The sequence below is a fragment of the Talpa europaea genome, assembly GCF_964194135.1.
Source record: "Talpa europaea genome assembly, chromosome: 2".
In the NCBI taxonomy this organism is placed as follows: Eukaryota; Metazoa; Chordata; class Mammalia; order Eulipotyphla; family Talpidae; genus Talpa; species Talpa europaea.
The window spans coordinates 27939235-27957887 of record NC_140068.1 but is presented as its reverse complement, the minus strand read 5'-3'; the positions used below and the strand labels follow the sequence as shown (position 1 = coordinate 27957887).

The 18653-nt window shown below is 34.8% G+C and overlaps 1 pseudogene across 1 annotated transcript in view; it reads right to left on the bottom strand.

The window, feature by feature from the left end:
- Nucleotides 1-2002: 2002 nt before the first annotated feature.
- Nucleotides 2003-18653, bottom strand: part of LOC311186896 (heterogeneous nuclear ribonucleoprotein D-like) — a 76715-nt pseudogene continuing 60064 nt past the window's right edge. Inside the window, exon 3 of the transcript in view lies at nt 2003-2862. The product of the transcript in view is annotated as a heterogeneous nuclear ribonucleoprotein D-like (transcript). The remainder of the gene's footprint in view (nt 2863-18653) is intronic.

Here is an 18653-nt window from a genome sequence, read left to right as displayed (position 1 = left end):
TTTAACAAATGGTGATAAATTGCGGAGAAATGACTACACAAAGGAAAAGGGGCTTTTGGGTTCCTAGGGGGCAGTAAAATGTGGGAGATATGTACGAGTATCCTTTAGACCAAGTGATATATTTTGGGATGGTATATTCTGATCCCCTCAACATCCTACCTCATATAGCAATTATTCCATTTTAGGACACAAAGTCTGTGCCCCACCATTAATATGTATACCCCTCCCCCCCAAAGTGGTATATTGGAAGATGGGATTTAGGGAGGTAGGATCAGGTAATTAGGATTAGGATGGAACTTCTTGGGTGGTATTAATTTCCTTGTGTCATGAGAGCATTTGCTACTCCTTCCTGCGTATTTTTGTCCCCTTTGTGTGAAAATACAATGAGAAACAAGTCTACAACCCAGCAGAAAGCCCTTACGAGAACTTAATCACACTGGCACTCCCATCTTGTATTTCCAGTATACAAAATTCTAAGAATCAATTTCTGTTTATAAGCCACCCAGTTTATGGTGTTTGCTTATAGCAGCCTGAACTAAGATACTGACTCCTGTATTCCAACATGTTCCCCTTGAACCTTTTGGTTAGGCAAGTGGGTATATTTAGTGCTCTCTAGAAGCTAAAGCAGAATGGAGGAGTTTAATTTTCATGTTATACATATTTATAAATTATAATTTTTATATCTATAGTAAAACAAAATCTTAAGCATAATTATAGTGAAGCTGGAGATGATAAATGAGCTGAGAAATATAAAACAAAATTGAAATCATTGAAAAAATGCATAAGCAGGTTTTAAAGTGGAGTTTTAGTAGTTTACAATTAAGACACTTGATATTTTTATGACTACTAAGAGTAAAAAATGGATAAAAACAAGTGATTAAGAAATAGCGATGATTAGGAAGACAGCTATTTTTCAAGTATAAAAATAATTGCTCTGTATGTAAGTTAAAGGATGTAGATAACCCCGGGTTGTCCTTAGAAGAAACAAATAAGAGAGACACAGTTTTACCCTTAATAAACAGAACCTAGGAGTAAGGATATTCAGAAATTTGAATCACATGATCAATAAAACGTCTCTTTTTATATCTCTCGTGATACCATTTATGAAGGGATCTGAATGACATTTACCAGCCTCTTGGTTATATGAAATTGAATTTCAGTGAAACTAGCCTGTTATTTTGTGAAGTATCTGACTTAGCATTTTTTCTTTGGGAAGATATCATTTTAATTAGTGTATTTGAAGGTTGAGTGGATAGCTTTATCCTTTCATAGCAGTGGTTTTCTTCACAGAATTTAGTTCTATGTCATATATCACTGACCTTTAAAATGTCTCTGAATTACTTCTGTTTTCCCTTCTCAAATTGGAGGAACTTTATTCCTGATTGAGAAGCAAGACTAAAATGTCACTTCTCCCTTTGAGGTGTTAAGGAATTCTTTTGGAAATGTTCAGTTTTCTGATTTCTCAAAGCACAACTATACTTGTATAGAATGTTAGATCAAAATTTCTTACCGTTAGCATTTTCACATTCAAGAGTAAGGGCTTATAATGCCCATGAAAGCTCGCGATGCCTGCAAGTAACCTCCACCTGTTTCAGGCAATGCAGTGCTGCACTGAGCAATTACTGGCAATATTAAGACATTGGCAAGAAATGTCAGATTTCAAATGACCAGTGTGAGTGTTCACTTATTTTAATTGTTCTAGGATACTGACATAAGAAGGGTGACTTTTATTTATAATTTTTTCACATAAGGAAGCATTTGTTTGAGGTTTAATGTGAAATCATAGACAATATTTGTGTAAATACAAATCCACGTCAAGTCGTAACACAGAAAAGGACAAAGTAAAAATAATGAAAATGAACTGGTGAACTGATGGGTCTATACAGTTGGATACAGTCTTTCACAAAATAATCATTTTAGGTCAACAGGAGGTCAATCTCCAATGTGGTCCTGCAAGATGTGTTACTTTAGCATCTCCTCCTGTTTTTTCCAATGTCCCCCTTCAGTATGGCTGGTATTTGTTTTGGTGATTGCCACTCTTTTGAGATGCCTTGTGGTAAAATGCTCTGTTGGCCACAGTAGTCTGCCTATCCCTGTCCATATCCCTAATTCCCATAGTTATACCCAGTATACTCATATCTGCCTTAGCCACTATAGTTTTGATCAGCACCACAGGCACTATTATAATTTTCATATCCTTAATCATAACAATTATTAAATCCTGGATTCCAGTTTTGGCCCTGATCTTGGTCATGACTCTGAGTGTCACCCTGTGCATCAGCTGCAGCACCTCTTCCTCCTTTCCACCTCTTTTTCCTTTTTTTGTTGCTATTGCTGCCTATATACTACTTTGGGTGGTGCAACTATGATCTCACACTTCCCAGAACCAATTTGATAATATCTGCTTTCTAACAATTTCTTCAGTGGTTCATCTGCATTTATGATAAAACAAATCTTTCATTTGTTTTTGTATCCATGGGAAGTTCAATATTTTCAATCACTCCAAAGCCTCCAAAATATTCTTTAATTTGTTCTTCAGAAATATCTGGGCTGAATCTACCTTCCATAACCTTTTTTTGGGAGGGGGTCCTTACTTATCAAAGCTTTGACCCTTTTGGGGTCTATCAATTTGCCCTTCAGCATGTGTCCTTTCAGTTCCAAACCTTATCAACAACAGCAGTATCTTTGAAAAGCATAAATCCAAAATCTATTGCTCTTCCAGTGACTGGATCTGTTTAATGGTGCAGTCTACAACTCCCCAAATCAAAATAAATATTCAGTCAGATCGTTATTGCTTGTATCCCAGCTCAAGCATCCAATAAAGCTTTTGCTGTATTCTGCTCCCGTTGTTCTCAGATCCCCCTGCAAATTTCTCTAATTTGCTGTTCTTTGTCATGTCCTCCATGGCATGTGGTCCCTGTCACAGCAGCAGAGGCAGCAGCCAAGTTTTGTATGGGGCTGGATTTAAACTGGCGGGTAGAAGAGCAAGAAGGGGCTCTTTTAAAGGAAGAGTCTCATGTCAATGATTGACAGGCAGCATTCATGTCTCTTATAGTGTGTGTCATGGCTGCAGCCAAGAGAAAATTACTCACTTACAAAATGTGTTAAATGTAGTAGTTGATGTCCTGAAATTCATCGAATTTACTGTGTGTGTGGCTATTCTCTAGTATGTATTACAAGCACTTAATAAAGTTATTCTAGCGACTTCATATACTATGTGGACAAGAATTTCATTTCTTCAATCATTTATGAGATATCCCTACAGGACAGAGTCTTGCACTAGGTTCTAGATGGCCATAAATAATTAAGCATCTATAGACTACTAGACAGCAATAGAGGTGAACATGCAGAGATAAATATCTCTGCATAACAAAGTATAACAAAGAGTTACAGGTGATATAGTTGAAGTGCAATGAGATGAAGGGACAAAAATTAGCTTCCACTTAGTGAAAAGAAAATCACCCATTTATTCATTCAGCAAGTATCTGTGGAACATGTTTAATATGCCAGGGATCATGCTTTGTGTGAGAGTCATGATGGACAAATGAGACTGATGGAACTTATTCTTGGATAGCAAGATATTCATTAAAACATCTCACTACTATTTAATTGCAAATAGGTTAAGTAACCTGAAGGGGGAGATCCTATACTACCAAAATTCTAGCAATAAGGTAAACAAATGGTTCTTCAATTTAAAAAATGGAGTAAGTACTGTGGTTGTGGGGCCTCCCTGGTGGTGCAGGCAGTTGAGCGCAGTACTGTGAAGCTGTCCGCAGACTCTGCAGTGCTGGTTCAATCCCCACTGGCCGCAGAGCAACCCCCTTCATGCGTCAGACCTCTCCTGTCTCGCCTGCAGCTCCCCTCAACAATGTATTTAGGTCATTCTGCCTGTTCTGTTCCCCTCTGTCTCTGGTGAATCCTCTCACCCTCCTGCACATTGGCCTGTACCCTGGTTCTTGTATTAATAAAATAAATCTTAAAAAAAAAAGGGTATTGTGGGTATAAACAGCTGGAGAATTTAACTTCTAAATTTAACTTCTAAATTTTCTTAATGATCTGGAAAGCATGAGGTGTGTTCTGTATTTAGATTTAGCCTTGCAAACCTTGGGTGCTTCATTTTCTTTATTTTCAAAACCAGGAGAAGTTATATTTTTCTTATCTTGCAGAACAAATTAACATAAATAAAGGAATCTTGAAAATTAAAAGCATTATACTAATTATATTTTATGGTTAATATTTAAAAAGTACTGAGGCCAAGAGCATATGCTGCAGAACAAGATTGTTATACAGAATTAATTATGGTAAGGTCAATACATAGATTATTTTGTTGTTTTTTATGTATGTTAAAAAACATTTTACAATAGTAATTGATTTTTGAGAATAGAGTCAGTAAAACACTAGATATAGAAACAAGTTTCAGTAATTTAAGAAAAATAATCAGAGGGGAATTTCAAGGTGGAGCCAGATATGGGAAACTTGACTCAGTGCCTCTGGCAAAGGGTTTCACAGTCAGTGGAAATATCCTCTTTTAAATTCTGATCTGTTCTTCAGAAAGAAATTCTTTGCCTCAACCCCCTTCCCCAGTTTCCCTCTGCCTTTTTGGTCAGCAATGTTCTGTCTCTCTAGTAGGTGATTTATGACTTGTCTGTGAGCTATGTAGGTCTAATAGCCCCAAGAAACTATGTGTGGTGTCCTCATAGATTTAAGTTTTGCCCTGTCTACCTTTTTAAAACAGAGTTTTCTGTACTGTTATCTATTCCTTTATGAATTTTTGTATATCTTCCTGATTTATATTGTCCACACAATGTTCTTCTAAAGGTAAACCTTTAAAAATCAAGTTCTGTGTATATAATTATTTCAACCTAACTCCGCAGCACAATGAAACCATATTCATTATTGCAAATTTCTGACTCTTTCCAGGTAGTCATCAGAAGTACCTAATCTCAAAGGCATAACCAATCAAGACAAGAGGGTTATTTATCATTCTCAAGCCATTCAAAATTATAATCTACTTCAGGAAGAAAAAAAAATTCGTTGAGCTCTGGATAAGCAAGCCCTCTGACGATCTAGGTTTTAAAGGAACATATCACATAGATTTAATAGGTGCTTTTGATAGAATTGCCAACTCTGATACTTATTTCACGGTTACACATCACTCTTAGCTGGTGAAAAATCCTTGCATTATGAACATCTAAATGTATTCTTTAATACACTTATGCTAGCAGCAAGCAGCACATCTCCTGAAAAGCACAACTACAATTCTATGGAAACAAGGGTGATTTGGCATTAACATCTGTCAGTCCATTAATCACCAGGAAGATTTGGCTGAATTAATTTGTTTCTGGTTATCCTGTTTCTCCTCTACGGCTCAGTGTGTGCCCCATACCAAGTTTCAATCTTGGCCAAATAATCTGAAGATACCGTCCAAGATAGAGAAGAGTTTTCATTAAATGTATGAAAATGAAGTACATAAATGTAATGTCAGTTCAGTGTAGTTTTCAAAATATAAAATGAAAAACCATTGAACATAAGCATTTTGAACTCCTCTATAGAACAGCACTCTAAAATCATGAACATTTCCTCAGACATTTAATGACAGTTTACTTTGTGCCAGGCACTTTCATAAGGTGAGAGCTCAGGTTGGAGTCTGGAATTGAGGAACTAAAAAGGAAAACACACACACACACACACACACACGCACACCTCACACCACTTTCAGACCTTCTAAATCCCTATCATCAGGTTGTATTTCCACTTAAAAATGACAATTTTCTCAAGTCTCTTTCTTGGGGGAAGGGTTGTCCTTAGATAAAGCAGGCTATTTTTCCTTTGTACTTGTAACAACCTTCGGCAGTTGATATTGTCCTTATTCTCCACTTGTGTGTTCCCAATGTTTTCCACCTGGGATAATCCTGTCTCATTTCTGTTTTCATGACCATTTTTCTTTACAGGGAAAATTGGAAGAAAGTACAAGATAAACCTGTATTACTTTGTACTCTTTGCTATAGCTCATCATTTCTTCTCTTTCCCGCTGTACCTTAAAAACAAAACAGAACAACCTTTGCTCATGCCTCATTTCTGAATACCTTTTTCCCTTTTTCTTTGTTCCCCTTTGCATTTGTCTTAGTTAACAGCACAAGTTTCTAAAGATATTTTTGAAAGGATTTCCATTATGTTTATATGAAATTTCTTTCCAGTCCTCACCATCCCATCCTCTATATGTCTTTAATGTCATCTCTGCCCAAACAACTAGAATAAATGTCATTATTTCTGCACAGATTGCACTGTGTGAAAAAGACTTTGTCCTTTTACTAACCATCTAAAAACACTGATATGTGTTGCAATTCATGTTTAAATGCCCCCAAACTGCATATAAACCCTTATCTCAGCAGTATTGCTTATTTACTTGTATCCTTCTTTTTGAGCAGGGAATTTTTGTGAGTTTTTTCATAGTGTGGAGACATTAGAAGACTAATTATTCACATGTCAACAGGAAAAAAAAGTGAGGTGGCAAGTGTTGACATTTGGGTTTCTGTAGAAGGCACTTTATTTTTATCAAAGATGATGGCACCAATTAGGATTTTAAATGTGTTGATTCATTTTCACAAATAAAAAGTTAAAGGAAAGCACAAGAGTGAAGGTCTTTGTGAAAATGATCAGGTGAAAATCTTGGTACCTATGTAAGAGATGAGGCAATAAAAATGTAAAGGAAAAAAGAAAAACTGAATTTAGCACTATTCCAAATAACACAGGTCATAGTCAAAACTAAATGAAGGGGAAATAGCTTTAACTATTTCAACTCTAAAATCCTTATTTGGAGGTACTTGTTCATGATACACTTAAAAGACACCAGCGTACATTTTATCTGAACTCTATCAATACTGTCATTACTATTGTCAACTTCATCAAGATTATTAACATTAGCATTAAACACTCACTTCATACAAAGTAAGGTGTTCTGTGTTTGTGTTATAAACAGACATTAGACAACAATTCTGATTGTAAGTATGCTATAGCCTTGAAGTAGAGACAGTGGATATACATAACAATGAAGGAATTGCTAATCAAAATCATTAGGCACACTTGAAGAGCCCCAGAATTCACCCTAATTAATTATAATTCTCTCCTTTACACTCCTGTGTATAAGTCCTCTGACATTCATTATTTGAATAACATAGGATTTTAATCTATCTGGTTCATATAAAGAAAACTTACATTCCAATCATAATTTATCCTCTTTATAAAACTAATCTGGTATGAAACATACTTAACTTTCTAGAGACTATAGTGATTCATTAAATTATCAAAATATGTTTATATTTCTCAGTGTAATTAATGCTTATTAGTGGAAAAAATAACCTTGCAAGTCTGGGTCTCTGAATGTTCTGATTATCATCCTCTGGAAACCTTTTATATGAAAGAAAATTGTACCTCTATTTTGTGCAAGCCACTATTTCATTTTTGTTTTCTGTCTCATGCAGCTGGACCAAATCCTAAATAGAACATCAAGAAATACCAACATTTTAACCCACATAACTCCATTCCACTCTGAACTAGTTTTGAACTTCATAGTTTTTGTCTTTCCAGATAGACATCAGAGTTTCATGATAACAAAAGCAAACACACACAAAAATCAATAGAAAATGTAGCCTTTCACTTTTTGTCATTTTCCACCACTCAAAATTATAATCAATTTTAGCAAGAAAAAAAAATCTGGAGATCTCTGTTATCTTTCTATCAAATGAACAACCTCTCTGACATTCTAGGTGTTTAAGAACCAATATCTTTGGGGCCTCCCTGGTGGTGCAGGCAGTTGAGCACAGCGCTGTGAAGCTGTCCGCAGCCTCTGCAGTGCTGGTTTGATTCCTGCAAACCGCGGAGCAACCCACATGGCTCAGTGGACCTCTCCTGTGTCCGCTGCTCCCCTCAGCAGTGTATTTCGGTCATTCTGCTTGTTCTGTTCCCCGCTCTGTCTCAGGTGAATCCTCTCACCTTCCCGCACATCTGGCCTGTACCCTGGTTCTTGTATAAATAAAATAAATCTTTAAAAAAAAAGAACCAATATCTTAGAAAATCACATTAAAGAAAAAAGAAAATGGCTCTACTTTTAGTTTTTTGTCTCTATATGAAATATATAAAAACTATGCAAGGTGAAAATAAAAGACTGTGATCATAAAAATTTTAAATTAATTTTGGTAAGCCCATTTTTCCTATAAGCTGTTATGTATGTCACATCATGGAAAATTTAGAGGACAATAGAATCAATGAGCAATAAGTAGCATGATCTTGCAAAGGATAAATCATGTTGAAAGTGATAGCTCCATGTAGAATTACAAACTGTGGGAATAAAACAGTAGATGCAATATGTAGTTCCTAGAATTTAATAAACCATTAAAAGTACCTGAAGAAATATGTGAAAAATTAATTTGAATTGGCACTGTCATTTTGGCTGAGAAATGAGTGACACTGAATGAATTGAAAACTGTCTGGTGGTGATAAATACATGGTAAGATTAATGATATTGCATTGAATTTTGGCAGTGCTCTCCAGAAACAAGTCAGGGCTACAATGATCTCTTTCTCTTTCTTTGCAGCATATTTTTATTAATCCTTTGTAAGGATATTATCATTTAGAGTTCTAAATGATATATAGTTTTATCATTAATTGTTTTATTTTATTTTAAGGTCTTTACATTTGGGTGATAAGGTATTGGGATTGTGAAATACATAAATGTTGCTCTCCAGAGTTAGATATGTTTTACTATTACTATTCATATATAATTGAATGATCTTGGGCAGTTTACCTAACAACTATGAGTAGGAATTTTTAAATTTATACAGGTTGGTATGTAAATATATTCTCAGAGTTATAGGAAGGCTATGAAAATTAAGTGATATGGCACATATAAAGCGGTTAACAGGTACATCTTATACAGTAGGTAGAGAGTCAATATATCTTTTTTTCTTTATTTCATATCTCTAAGCATCCTTCCAGCTTCCCTCTTCTCCTTAATCTCTCCAAATAACAAGTTTGTGCTTAGAGGCACTAGCATCCTAATCGAAGTTTTAGCTTCAGTATACCTCTTAAGTCTTAGCCAAATTTTCATTCAATTGCCAGAGACTCAAATAACCTCTACAAGACAACAAAGAAATAAAATATTTCTGACTGTGACTATTTTTACACTGGCATATGCAGTGTGAACTTAGGGAAAGTGTTAGCATTGGCTGCTTCAATATCATCTCAGGAGTATTTTCTCATTCTACTCTTGATTTCACTTACCTACACATTCTGATTAATGTCACAGTGGTGGCAAGCATGTAGATGCCTAAAAATATATCAATAGCAAGAAAGGGGCTTTTCCAGGACATCAATTTGAAGTGGATATTTTTTGTGGGTGTTAACCATATCTCTTTCCTGCCAGGGTTCAAGACTTCCATGATAGTTTATAGCCAAGAGCCATCCCATTAGTGAAGAAATGACAGCATTGGATAATGATTTCTCTCTCTACTACTATAAAAACTTCTAGAACTTTTCCATCATGTCCCTTTCTATCCCTCTCCATCCTTTACTTTGAATCCTTTATATGAATGTTATGCACTGGCCCGATTCTTCTCTCACTAGCCACTCTTTTTTAAATTTTATTTATTTATGCATACAAGAGCTGGAGTGTAGCCTAGAGGTGGGGGGAGTGTGGATGTTGAGAGGATTTCACCAGAGACAGAGTGGGGAGCAGAACAGGCAGATTCACTGCAATATACTGCTGAGGGGAGCAGGAGGCAAGACAGGAGAGGTCTACTGCACCTGTAGGCCAGCTCCGTGGCCGGGGATCGAACTCCTGCGGCAGTGGCTGCAAATAGCTTCGTAGGTGCTGGGACTTAACCTCTTATACCACCAGGGAGGCCCACCATCCACTCTTTTTACTTTCTTCTCTTAAATGCTTCTTGAATTGTAACTACAATGCAGCTAATAGACAAAATTTTGAAATTGATAAGTTTATATTTTCTTAAAAAGTGAGGTTGCAGGTTGATTTATTATGTAACAGTGAATACTACCCAGCAATAGATAGGTTAGGATTATAGAAATTGTATGTGTAGGGTGAAGTTGTTACTGAAGTTTCTACTTTGGAAAACAGGCACAGAAATGGTTGGTACTCCCAAGGAAACACAGGTCTATTTAAATGCCAATATCATTATAAATAACCATATTATGAGTAAGTGGTGCAAATACAAAAACACACCTATACTTTGTATGGAATTAAGACAAGCAATTTTTTCTCTAAATCTGTGAACATAGCTTATAAATCATCAGACACATCAAATTCACAAGTACAAATTGACAGAAACATGTAAAACTTTTGCAACAGTTTACTTCTGAATACATTACAAAATATGACAGAACATAGTAAATCTCATGTTGTTTTATGTCCTAAGGGAAATGCTACTTTTGTAAATCCTAGAAAATCAAGCTGTACTTTCAACTTCATTTTTTGAAGTAGAATTTTAAAAGATTACATATTTTCTTGAAAAAAAAGTTCATCCAGTTATTAATAAATGATGTTGGAGAAATGGAAATGAAATTTCTAGAAATCACTTATCACTTTTTAAAGTTTTATAGCTCATGAGCTGGAACACTGAAGATTGAAGTTTGATTTAATATTTAGTGGAAAGAAGAGAAATTTTTTACATGCCTGAGAGTAAAAATTATTTGAAAAAAAATTCTGTTACCATACTGAATAAACTTTATGTCCTAAAATTTTTTCTCTCAGGTGATAGAGTGGAAAAAAAGTGTGCTGAGAGAAATCAGATCTTTAACACTGTAGCTGACCTAAATAAGTTGGAGAAAGTTCTTAATGTAGTTTCATTTTCCCATCAATAAAGAGAGTGATAATAATACTTAATTATTTATTGCACAGAAGTCTTGCAATAATTAATTAATGTTTTAAAGCGCTTTGAAGATGAAAACAATTTTATAAGCCTCATTATTAAAGGTAATTTTTTATGGTAAATATTAACCAACTGAAGTCATGCTTTTGGTTCACTCAACTTATTTTTAAATGCTTCCTTTGGATCGCTGTGTTAATTATGAATTCTTAAGACAGCACTTGTGAAAAGGATGTGAAATCCCACTCTGAATTTTGATGTTTAGACTGTAAAATCATGGATAACTTGTTTTTCTGATTTTTAGTTTGCTTTGGTAATAATACTCTCATATGCCAGTGAGTCAGCAAATATTGCTGCTCCCAGATCCTTACTGCAAAAAGAGATTTGTCATGTTAGAAACTGTAAGATTCATATTTCTATAAAGCCCTTTACTTAATACAAAGAGAAAGTTTGAGAATACGATGTCAATTCTGTACATGGCAAAAATAATATTAGTCATTGATTGGAAAATATTGATTATTTATTGAGTATATTCTATAACCTAGAAAAGATTCATTGTTAGGTACATTGGGAGATATAGAAATGTTCTTATTCTCATGGTATTTTCATGTCATGGAAGAATTTAAGTAATTAAATTCAAAGAGAAATGTGATAGGTACTATACAGAAAGGTAAATGTCAGTATTACAAAGAATTTTTACTATTCTTTTGAATTGGTTTGAATTTCAATCAAATGCAGTGCACTATTCAGTTGGAGTTATTTAATATGAAAAACACATAATAAAAATAGACTTTTATTTGCAAAATAATGGATTATGTAATGTCACTTTTATATTTTTCATCATTCATTTGCTCCAAACATATTAATTGGCCATCTACAATGTTGCAGGCATTTAGGCAACAAGAATATAGCCAAGAACACAACAGACAAAACCCCTTGTTCTCATGGGTTTTACACTCTGATAATGAAATATAGACCAAAAAAGTCTTCCCTAATTTACATCCAACCAACTCTGACCGCATATTTATTCTATAACTCCTGACTGTACATATAGCATGGCTTGTAAGCGCAGTTTGACTAGACAAGACCTGCACTGTGACCCGATTAGCTTGCTTCCTAGTAAAAAAAAAAAAAAAATTCAATGACTTAGAAAAGGAAGATACCACATATGGTTTCAGGAACATGAAATTTCTGCAAAGGGAACATGTTAGAGATGACTATATTTAATAGAAAAAAAGGGAGAAGTGGTATTCCAGAACAGTGGTTTTCAACAGGGGAAACCCCTTTTCCTCGAGAGTATTTAGTCAAGCCTAGTGACATTTTTGGCACTGAAGTAGTGTCACTGGCACCTAGTGGGATGCTGATAAACATCCTACAACACACAGGTCCCCCCCACCTCATAACAAAGAATAATCTGACTTTAATATCAATATCCAAAATTTATGTCTTTACACCACACTTAAGAATTTCTGTTCTTCATAGAAAACACAGAAACATGATACCAGATGGAGAAAGTATAGGGTATGTATTAGGACTAGTTTGGCAGGAGAAGAGAGTTAAAGATAGGTAATATTGAAAATGTTATTAGGAGAAACTTAAATGTTCATTTAGAATAGAGTTGATATTCATTCTTTTACTCACTCACTCACTCACTCACACACAGTTATTCATTCAATAACCACTTACGTCTCAAGCAATGAAAGACATAATTCCTACTTTCAAGTTTACAACATATTGATAATTGGGGAGTCGGGTGAACCATCCATTGCATCTAATGCATCTCTGCCTGGTGATTTTTGTAACATTCATTCTACAATGTTTAAAAAGAGGCTGAATAAAATAATGTTTTGAAAAGGTTACATACTCTATTATCCCCCATTCTTTGGAACAATGTAAACCACACATACCTCTATCTCCATCTCTATCTCAATATATTGGTCTATTTACTTTTAAATATGGCATGCCTTTGAGGTTTTGCTGTTTTCACAGAACCTTCCAATATTTATGTAGTTCCACTTTTGATACATTTGATTATAGAACTAATTTAAGATTTTGGAAAAGTGACATGGCTCAAATAGTCATGATTTGTTCTGCCAGCTGGATTGGAAAGGAGGGGAGGAAACAAGGAGGCAAGGAGAGCAATTGAGCTGCATAGTATTAAGCTCTTAGTATTTTATTCCTCAAGGTTTCCTTTATTTTCTAATTATCACGAAATAAAGATAATACCTTTAAAAGTCAAGATAATGACTCAGAGGTAGCATTAAGAGAGAAAGCAAGACTGGAAAAGGGATTATGCTAGTATAATTGACCATGCTTGGAAATTTTTTTTTTTTTTTAAAGATTTATTTATTTATTTATACAAGCACTGGGTACAGTCAGAAGCGCGGGAGGGTGAGAGAATTCACCAGAGCCAGAGCGGGGAGCAGAGCAGGCAGAGGGACCGAAGGACACTGCTGAGGGGAGCAGCGGGCGGCAGGAGGGGTCTGCGCGCCATGTGGGACCCTCCTCCGGTGGCCGGGGAGCAGCCGGGGATCGAACCGGCGCGGCAGAGGCTGCGGGCAGCTTCGCAACCCAGCGCTCAACCGCTGCGCCACCCGGGAGGCCCCTACCATGCTTGGAAATTTATGAATATGATAGTGTAGAATGCTAACATGAGATAAGCAGAGAATGTTGGTAAAGAAAACGTAAAACATGGTGCAAAGGAACAACCTCTTCCCCTCACCCCCAATTCATTTATAGCTTCCAATCATATCTATCTTTCATAGGAATATTGAGGTTAGAGTTTATATTGAGATGAGGTTAACATGCAGGGATAGGATAGTAAACCTTTAGGTAAATAATTAATGGGGAAAGTAATTTCTGGTGTCAATTAATTAGAGAAAAAGTGATTCTTCTTACATGACACTAAATCGATTTAGTGTCAGTAAAGGTACACTTTGTATTTTCCTTTTTATTCAGTGATATCAATTCATACTCACTGGGCCCCATACTTGCCAATCATTTTCTTTCTTTTTTTTTTTTTTTAAAGATTTATTTTATTTATTTATTTATTTATTTATTTATACAAGCACTGGGTACAGTCAGAAGTGCAGGAGGGTGAGAGAATTCACCAGAGCCAGAGCAGGGAGCAGAGCAGGCAGAAGGACCGAAGTACACTGCTGAGGGGAGCAGCGGGCAGCAGGAGAGATCTGCACGCCATGCTGGACCCTTCTCCGGTGGCCGGGGAGCAGCTGGGGATTGAACCGGCGCCGCAGAGGCTGCGGGCAGCTTCGCAACCCAGCGCTCAACCGCTGCGCCACCAGGGAGGCTCCTTGCCAATCATTTTCATTAATTGTTGGAATACATGAATGTATTAGATATGGTCCCTGACTTCAAGGGTCTTTTTTTTTTTTTTTTAAGAATTATTTATTTATTTATTTATTTTAAGATTTATTTATTCATACAAGCACTGGGTACAGTCAGAAGCGTGGGAGGGTGAGAGAATTCACCAGAGCCAGAGCGGAGAGTAGAACAGGCAGAGTGATGAAATACACTGCTGAGGGGAGCAGTGGGTGGCAGGAGAGGTCTGCGTGCCATGTGGGACCCTCGCCCAGCGGCTGGGGATCAAACCGGTGCTGCTGAGGCTGCGCGCAGCTTCGCAGCCCAGCGCTCAACCGCTGCGCCACCAGGGGAGGCCCTGACTTCAAGGGTCTTTTAATAATCTTTCTGATTGTGTCTCAACTGTGTGATGGGGAACCAAGGAACAAGTTTTTTATCCAACTTGATAAAAGAAAGATTGTACTTGGTAAGTGTGATGGTGGCAGCAGTAATCTGTAAAAAGAAAACAATGACCAATGTAAATTTTAGACAAAGTCAAGGCATTTAAAGTGATCTGGTGACTCCTCCCTGTTAGGAGATGATCTCTGTGGGTCAATTGGAAGCATCTGTATTATCTTTTCCATTAAGGAGAATGGTATTTGCTTTAATTAATGCTGACATTTTCCTTGAGGGACTATAGTAATGATAATATAACAAAGTCAGCATCAGGCCATAGTCTATTTTAGTTACAGAAGTCAAAATATATTAAATATTTTATTCTGAATGATACATGTTGATTATTAAAGTGGTCATTATTCATATAACTTTTCTGAAAATTAAAAGCAATGGGAAAATTTTTGGTGCCTTATATCTGATACACTCATAAATATTTGAGAAATTGCTATTATAGAATATCTTATTTTTCAAGATACTCATTTGGTCATCTTCAATTTCTTTTTGCTTTATAAGTGCTATTCCAACCCGATTTACTGCCCTCAATTCACCAGCATTATGTAACACTGCCTCTCTTTCTAGTAATTTATGTATGCTATCATATTTTAATAGTTTTATTGAGGTGTAGTGTACATATCATAAAATTCATCCATTTAAGTTGTATATAGTTCAAAGAGGACTACTAAATTTATGTAATTATACAACCATCACCACAATCCAGTTTTACATGATTTTAATTACCAAAAATATTTGCTTATGTCTCTTTGCCATTATACCCTGCTCTCATTCTAGCTTCTAGCTCCTGCCACTGATATTTTTATTTCTAATTTTACCTTTTCTAGATTTTTTGTAGTTTTTGAGAGAAAAAAAATTGGTGAGAATAACAGTGTTAACATATATTAAAATTCAGATACTACCTTCTTATGTAAAAATAATTCTGTTTTTGAATTATGCATCATTATGTGTGATCTGTAATAACCACAGCATAACTGGTTTCAATTAAATGTCTCTAAGTCTTACAGTTCTCTAGGACAAATGCAAAAAACACTGAGTAATGATTTCTGAAAAGCCAATAATATGTAATTTAAATAGCAAACTATCTTAATTTTAGTTTACAATAATCTAATATTTTGGAGACATTTATTTATTTCCATTTCACATATTTCTTATAATAACATGCTTACTTTTAGAGGCTTACATGGATACAATATATACAGATTCTGCTTAATATTCATAACTATGCATAGATTTAACATTGGAACTTTAAGCACTTTCTTTTAGAATTTAGATTTTTTATTTTCACTATCCATAGTAAGATAACTTTAAGATATATATGAGAAATATGGACTAAAGGGCAAAGTAGAATGTTATGATGTGAAGGGAAATTTGATGAAAATATAATTGATTCAGAGATTTTTGTTGAACAAATGAAACCAGAGATTTTTTCCCCCCCCAACATCACAAACTAATTACATTTCTTTCTGATTTCCTTTGGGACATATATGGAATAAAATGTAATAAATACTGTACTTGTGTATTTACTTACCAAAATGTTCTCTTCAGAAAAAGTAATGATACCCTTTCATTGGTATCATCCAAGTGATAATATACTTTTGTTTCTGTCATTGGAGTAATAATAACCTTTCAGCTGAATCACTGCGCAGAGCTTCTTTCTTGTACATAAAGCATAAAAATAAAATGGTTATTTTTTTCTTAGGGAAAAGGTTATTATTTAAATAAATTTATAGACATATAAAAACTACAGTTCCTTGTTAATGTGTACTAAAATTTCTATGGATACTTATAACTATGCACAAAAATTTAATTTTAATATTCTTTCAGTTGTCACATTATACTTCACTATAAATCTCTGCTATCTCTACTACTTCACATCACGAAAAATGTTTTAGTTGCTTATATTACAATGATAAGGAATTAAATTTTTTTTTTTTTTTTTGCCAAATAACCTCTCAACCTGTTTCAAAGGCTAGTTGGTGTAAAATAATAGGGTTAGATAAATTGTATTTACTAAAGGATACATTTATTTTCAAGCTTAAGTGTGGTGGTTTTAAAACAATTCAGTAAAGGTTGACACTACTCATGCTGAGAATTTAAACTTTCTCTTCAAAATGTTTTAATCATTTGATACAACTCATTTAAACTATTAATACTTCATTATGATTGCTTCCTATCATATTGTTTATACTATTACATAAATTGTAACTTTGATCTCTCAGTATTTCTTAAGAATAAAGAATATGTTCTTTATATTTTTACTTGTTTACTTCATCATAAATAACAAAACTATGATTTATTCTAGAAGAAGGATATCCAAGCTGTATTGTTCTACACGGAAAAACAAAACATATTTTAAATGTTTAAAATAAAGAACTAATCTTGATAGTAATAAACTAATCAGAATTTCATCATGTAGATAAAATATCAGGAAATTGGCCTAGAGGAATTTTATAACAATTAATTCTAAAATGTTACAGCTTTAAAATAAATATTTATTAAGTAATTATCAATTTCCAGTTTCAGTCCATTCCTAAAAGTGTTTCATATGTGGTGAATAATATTGAAAGGCAAAAATTTATAGCGAGTAAAAATGTTAACATCAGTTCCAGATTTCTGCTAGTTCAAGTGATCTCTAGTTTAAAACCTAAGTTGTGTAATGGATTTTATTGGAACAAGGGAAGCCAAAAAGCTTTTCATTTGTTTGTTTGTTTGTTTATTTATTTATTTAATTTCCTTAATAGACCAAGAAGACAACATCAAGGCAGATTTCTCTTTTGAAAGTCATCTTTTGCTTGTATTATTGGAAAGAGATTATTCACCAAATTAGTGCTAAATGTTGAGGTCATATAGTTCTGCAGTTGGTGTGACTTAAAATGTCAGATCCTTTTGAGTTAATATTAAGAGAGACATGTCATTCCTAGCTGAAATTTTTCTAATAATTTTTTCACTTTTAAAATCTCATTCATGTTGTAGCATGTATCAATGCGTCATTGTTTTTTTTTTACTGCTTAATAATATCCCAGTAGATGGATATACCACATTTTACTTATCCATTAATCAGTTGAAGGACATATGAGTTGTTTCCATCTTTTGGCTATTATGAATATGTGGCGATGAACACATATGGAAGATTTTATGTGGGTATTTTCACTTTTATTGGATATATATTGTAGAGCAAAGTTACTGGATTATATGATAACTCTATGAATAACTATTTGAGGAATTTCCAGATTGTTTTCTAAAGAGGCTATGCCATTTTATATTCCCATATGTGGGGTCACAATAAGTACAATATTTGTCAACACTTTTAATATCTATCTTTTTGATTATAGTATCCTAGTGGGGATAAAATAGTATTTTATTGTGGTTTTGATTCCCTGATGATGGCTATCTTTTCAGGTGTTTATTTTCATTTCTTTACTTTCATTTCCATTTTCATTTCTTCTAGGAAGATATTTACTCGTATCCTTTGCCCATATTAGAAATTGCATTATTTTTCCTTATATATTTATTATAATTTCTTTATATATCATTCTATCAATTTTGAATTGCATAGTTTACTAAGAGGAAAACCTTAAGAGTATATGTCTATGGGGCCTCCCCGGTGGCGCAGCGGTTGAGCGCTGGGTTGTGAAGCTGCCCCCGGCCTCTGCGGCGCCGGTTCAATCCCCAGCTGCTCCCCGGCCACTGGAGGAGGGTCCCACATGGTGCACAGACCTCTCCTGCCGCCCACTGCTCCCCCTAGCAGTGTACTTCGGTCCTTCTGCCTGCTCTGCTCCCTGCTCTGTCTCTGGTGAATTCTCTCACCCTCCCGCACTTCTGACTGTACCCAGTGCATGTATAAACAAACAAACAAACAAACAAACAAATAAAACATGGCTCTAAATAAAAAAGAGTATATGTCTATATGTGTGTGTCTATAATAAATTCAATTTTTAGCAAGACATTAAAATTTAGCATTTGAGCAATCATCTTTCCTTCTTTCAAATTTTTCTCATAATCCTT